The sequence below is a fragment of the Nothobranchius furzeri genome, chromosome 4 (assembly GCF_043380555.1).
Source record: "Nothobranchius furzeri strain GRZ-AD chromosome 4, NfurGRZ-RIMD1, whole genome shotgun sequence".
Lineage (NCBI taxonomy): Eukaryota > Metazoa > Chordata > Actinopteri > Cyprinodontiformes > Nothobranchiidae > Nothobranchius > Nothobranchius furzeri.
Window position 1 is genome coordinate 1,204,143 of NC_091744.1, and position 6,000 is coordinate 1,210,142.

Sequence of the window (6,000 nt, forward strand, 5' to 3'; positions counted from 1 at the left end):
ACCTCGAACATTTTTTGCTGACACGGCTGTAAGTGAGCTACCTAGAAGCACGCCACTCATTTGCGTTCATTTGCAGAGTAAAATGATCCGTTCCGAGACAACTTCCCTTCCCTGTGCTTTTTTGGATACCCCAGAAAGGTCTGCAGCAGTTCTGAATGCCAGTGCAATAATATTACAATTCTGCAAGGCTGAAGCTCTTGATGTCCTGCCCTAAGGCCATTCTTCTTCCTCACTCCCCTATCTCCCATTCTTCCAGCATTCATCTCAAAAGGCCTGCTTTTTTCTCACTTACTTGTTTCCACTAGCCACAGTCTGATTTTTCACAGCGACAGAAAATAAACTGTTGGACGTCAACGTGATTTGCCCTCCCCGTTGCGTTGGTGTTATTGTTGCAGACAACCAGTGGAGTTACCATTTGAGAGCCTCCGTCTGCCTCATCTGCCTTGCTTTTTTTCCCCACCGTCCCTCTTAGATTTGAGTTGGGACTGAAAAACAGTGACGGAAAAAACACAACAACACAGGCTAAAGCACACACAGGTGGAGTCACGAAGCAATCCTGTCACCTGTTGATGCACGCAGAGGAAACTATGCAGAAGGGCAAGAGGCTCAAGGATGAAATGTAACTTCTTTTAACACCATCAATTTTCTATTTGCATCTTTTCCATCTGACCATTCAATCTTTGCTTTTACTTATTAGTCTCCATTACAGAGTGTAGCTGAATCTCATCCCAGCATGCACAAAATACATTTTGCCTCCTTTCATACGTATTGATGGTGCTCGGGGGGACTAGGGTTAGGTTTAGAGTGGCGTATCTGCCTTTTGAAACTGTTTTTGTTTACAGATCAAATACAAATGCTAACTTATCCATTCTTAAACAGCCTCTGTTTGGGGAAATAGTAATATTGTCCTGTAGGATGGATGAGTTGATACCAAACACTATAAAGAAGGGTTCATTTGACAAGCAAAAAATATATAAATAAATAAATCAAACTCATCAAAATGAACCCAATTACAAAGAGGGTAGCTGACACTAACTGCCATGAAATATTCTTCATCAGAGCAGTCATTAGGAAGACAGCAATATATTTTTGCTTTGGGCTGTGCTAAGATGAGCCATTAGGTCAGTGGTACTCACTCCTGACCCTGGAGAGCTGCTATCCAGCATGTTTGAGTTTTAGCCCTGCTTCAACACACCTGATTTCAATCATTAGGTGGTTAACAGGCTTGTGAAGAGCCTGACGAGCTACTGCACAGGTGATTCAACCACTGAATTCAGTGTGTTGGAGCGGAGAAACAACGAATACATGCTGGCCCTCCAGGACAAGGACCAAATTATTTATCTGAAAAGAGGCTGCCAAAATGCTATGAACAGCCAATAAGATGGTAAATATTCAAGCCTTTTACATAGAAACACACTTGAAAATAACCCTAAATATCCGTTTGACTGTACTGAAGTCAGGCAGCAGGGCCGCACCCAAATCCTTCTAATTTAATGACAAATGTTTCTAAATCTACTTTTCCCCAAATAGATCAACTTTCCTCCATCCATCCTCTAGTCCATGCTCCTTCCATCCCTCTTCACATTTCTTCATTCACCCTCTTCTTTCACTCTGAAAGCATCTGGGCTCCACAGTTGGTTAGAGTCAATAATTACTTCAGATCAAACCCACACTTGGAGTTTCTATCTTCCAGGCTACCGATTGCAAGCTGGTGTTCGTCATACTAACGAACTTGAAACTCTTTATTGCTTTCAACTATAAAAATAAACTAAAAAGATGATGCCCAGAATACGAAAGTTTCAAAAGCAACAGTTTTATTGTTTTTATAACCATGAAACATTGGACGAAACATGTAACTTCTCATAAGGAGCAGGGGTCTCATTTATCAAACATTGCATAGAATACTTACTAAACCCGTACTTAAGCTCAACAAAAAAAATGTACTTACGCCAAGTAGGTTTGTGATCTATCAAACATGGAGTAAGCACAGCTGCACGCAATCTCCGATTCATAATCTAACTCTAATTTTCCTCTGGGATTAATAAAGTATCTTTGAATTTGAATTTGAATAAATCAGAGACTAATGAGAAAGGTTCTCAGCTGCTTTTTAGTCACATCCCGCCCTCACCACACCCACTTACTGCCATAAATGGTCAGTGCAACGTGCCTTGTGGATCTCATGCATATACATAAGCCGGCTCGTTGAAGCGCTCCACCATTAACCGCAGATCAAGGAAGCGCTATTTCACAAGCAGAAATTCAGGTACCTGTGGGTGAGGTGGAGAAATGAAAGGAAGTGCTTTTGCAAAACAAATAAGAGATAAAAATCCACGGAGTGGCGCAGCGTTGCTGAAGCCGTCAATGTTGTGAATTCTTCAGAGATCTGTGGCAGATATTAAAAAATGGTTCGATCCCCAGACTCCCAGGTGAAAGTCACGCACACTAACCAGTCGGCCAAATGGATAATAATTCATAATTCAGATCTTTTGAAGTGGCTTTAGATAGTTTTATGAAAGATCTTTGTTTGGAGAAACAAGGATTAGCTTGGATCAAAAACACTAAATTACTGGAGCTAGTTACAAAGTGTCCTGAATCATTGACAACAGTTAATATGATTGCTCGAATAACTCGTTTGAAATACATTTTAGTGCAATAGTAAATATTAGCTCCTGCCAAATTCTAATGCAAAACATTTGCATAAACTGCTCAGATTTTTTTTCTTACAGTTGCAGCAGAAACACTTGACCCTGTCAATGTGATCAGACAACACATTCTCACACCCTAAGCGTCGGAAACAAACGCTTGGTCAGCCACCCTCCACGTCAGACCCCAGACGCCAAAAGTGTCCTTTTTCGTTACTTATGTGCAAAAAGGGGGTTTCCCTTTTCTGACTGCCGATCCCAATGCAGCGTAAAACTGACGTGATGAGATATCCGCTGATGCGGCACCGAACCACCTCTTTTAACCGCACCTAAACCTTAACGTTTCGCTATTTATAACCTTCCCCTCTCCCTCATCCTAACCTCAACCCTCTTGCTACCTAAACGTTACTCTCACTGTGATCAAGCGTTTGTTTCCCATGCATTCTGACTGTGAATTTTCGTATTTGCCGCCCAAGGGGAACGTTAGAACGTACCATCTGGCGAGGGGGAGGTTACACATAGCCTCTACTTTTAACCTCCACCGTGGTAGTTGACACCTCCCCCTCACATTGCCTCAGTCCAAACTCGACCAATGACGAGGCGGCTCCCGCCGTTCACTTCATAGAGCCGGCTTTTAGAGCGATCGACACATCACTAACGTGTTCGCTGGCAAGATGGTTAAGGTTAGGTTAGGGGTGAGGGGAAGGTTAAATAAGAGGATAAGGTTAAGGTGAGGTACAATGAGCTTGTTTGGTGCCCTGGCTGCGGACATCCCATCGCGTCAGTGTAACGCTGCATTGGGATCTGGAGTCAAATAAGGGGAAAACCCCTTTTTGCACATAAGTAACGAAAAAGGACACTTTTGGCGTCTGGGGTCTGACGTGGAGGGTGGCTGACCAAGCGTTTGTTTTTGACGCGCTGGGAGAGAGAATGTGTTGGATCAGAACTGATCTGAGTTTCGTCAAATTAAGAAGGGGCATAGAGCTATCTGTAACGAATGAAGTACTGATAGTTTATAACATTTTCTAATTTCCAAAGATTTGAACCCCCTTGTTAGGTTCAGTGCCAGTTTAAATGTGACAAGAACTAAAATGGCTGTGATGGTTGAATGGAACATCCAAAAGATGGGGAGGATTTACTAACATCCTTAACAAAATTGTGTTTTTTATTCCATATATGACTCTACTAACTATTGTAGCATCCCTGTGCTAAAGCAGCATTTTTATCATTGTGTCCATGTTTACACTTTACTGACTCCAGGGGAAAAGCGTATTCACTTGTTGCCCCCTCCGAAGAAGATTTAAATAAGATCTTGGAGGCCTGTGGGTATTTACAGACCTCTGCCTGCTGACTGAGTCTCACATCTTAAAGCTGACAAGGACAAAAAGGGAGAAGAGAGGAGATAAGAGAGGAGGAGTACTTTTGGATAATATGACAAAAACTAACAAAAGAAATAAATTGATGACCGGTTTGGTCCTAATGGTGGAAGATTATCAGGTGATGGCTGGAGACTGATGCTGAGGATTGGTAAACATTCCATACTTTATTATATGAGTAGTATTCTGTCCAGTCAGTGTTTCCTGTGGGACCTTTCAGAGCTGGCTCTGTTCCCAACAGCCCGCTGCGCTGATCCACTATCCCTGCATTGCTCGGCCATTTGAGTAATGTCTGCATCAATCACAATGAGATGCAGAAACTGTTTTCTACTTCTTGTGGCGCAACTTTGGAGGTAAAAAAGAATCCCCACACATCTCAGCTGGACGCCCACCAGCTCACTCTCCACGTTGCATCAGTTTCTGAGGCAGTCATCTGGGTGTGTGTTTGGCCCCTGTGGGCGACGGACGGAGTCCCTGGGTGAGGCGCGTTCCCAGAAGCCGCTGGAAGGTTGCTGGCCTTCGGTGGAGCATGATCCTCATCAGTCAGTGAGGTGACAAGGATTAAAGCGTGGCACGCAGAGCTTTGTGCGTCAGTACGCATCTGAGAAGCGATAAATCAAATAAGTACCAGAAAGCCTGGTGTAAGGGCGTCATTTCAGGACCCCACCCCCCCCCCCCCAACACACACACACACACAAGCGCGCGGTTTCTATCTATTGCATGACAAAAACACCAGCCTCCATGCTCGATCGTTCTCCTCTGAATACCACTTTGATGTGGAAATTCAAATCCAGGCACTCGTGAGCGAGCGCGTGCAACATACGCACGCGTCTTTTGACAGACATCACTGCTACACCCTCATCTCTTCTCGCGTGCGCAGGGACCGTGTTGTTGGTAGCATGGAATAGTCGCGCGCGCACAGATGCAAAGATAGCCGCGCTGCGCACGCATTTAAGCAGCAGCTGCCTCTTTTGTGTTTGGCACCAGGCAACTCCAGAACCACCTCCCTCCTGCTCCGAGCGGGATCACGGTCGCATCCAAAAGGATCAAGCAATCTCTCCAACATCATGCTCAACAGCTATCCAGAACAAAAACACATCTGGGACCGGAGCGCACAACTGTCGCAACAATTATCTCCAATTCTAAATCTCCTCCAACACTCCCTGTAAGGTTTTTCAATTTCACCTCCGGATATCTGTCTCACAGCACAGACGGCACCCTGCCCAGCAACCATTCGGGTCAGAAAACTATTTGAGTGCGTTCCTAAATCACCAGAGTCTAAAACAGATAGATCCGGTGACCAGAGCCTTTCAACGTGGCAGCGCGTGCTTCTGGTGCGCACCCCCAGCGCAGAAACCCTCCAGGCAACACTTGAAGCCAATCCATCACTTGTCTTACCGTGATCAGAGTCCCGTTACGTTAAGGAGGAAGAAGAGGCAGCTCGCAGCTTTACGGTCCGTTCTGCAGCAGCAAAGACGGAGAAAGCGTGAGTGGATCCCCTGGACGTGCGTTCCAGCGGAGAGAGAGAGAAAGAGAGAAAAAGAGGGGAGGAGGGGACGTGCAGGCAAGAAGGAGAGATGGGGTAGGAGAGGGGAGGGGGGTGTCAGTCCAACAGAGGGATGATGCTGAAGCGGAGCACCAGCTGCTCCAGATGAGTGGCAAAAGCTGCAGGACACACTGAGAGGGAAATTAAAAAGCCGCGGCGCGTTTTCAGGTTTTTTAATGTCAGCGCTAAAGTATGAAGCGCATCGTGGAAATGCCAGAAGAAGCCGAGTTTAAATACCACAGGAGTATTCCCTCTGGGACTTTACGCATCTGTGATTCTCACTTTTTTATTACCCGGGAAGCTTCTAAGCACCGGCGCCACGGAGAAAGGGGATTGAGTCTTATTTAAATTTGACATTAATTAAAAATAAACCAAACATGTAAATAGACCAAATAATTGATGAAGGCGGCGTGAATTTGAGAAAACGACTACAGAT

The 6,000-nt window shown here is 44.9% G+C and overlaps 1 protein-coding gene across 2 annotated transcripts in view; it reads right to left on the bottom strand.

Moving 5' to 3' along the window:
- LOC107391362 (protein phosphatase 1 regulatory subunit 29) overlaps window positions 1-5,569 on the bottom strand; it is a 312,738-nt gene extending 307,169 nt beyond the window's left edge. Inside the window, exon 1 of one of the 2 annotated variants that reach the window (XM_015968644.3) lies at window positions 5,417-5,569. The gene's annotated coding sequence lies outside the window, so the exon portion shown is untranslated. The remainder of the gene's footprint in view (window positions 1-5,416) is intronic. The other variant, XM_054743519.2, reaches the window with a different exon arrangement.
- Window positions 5,570-6,000: the final 431 nt, after the last annotated feature.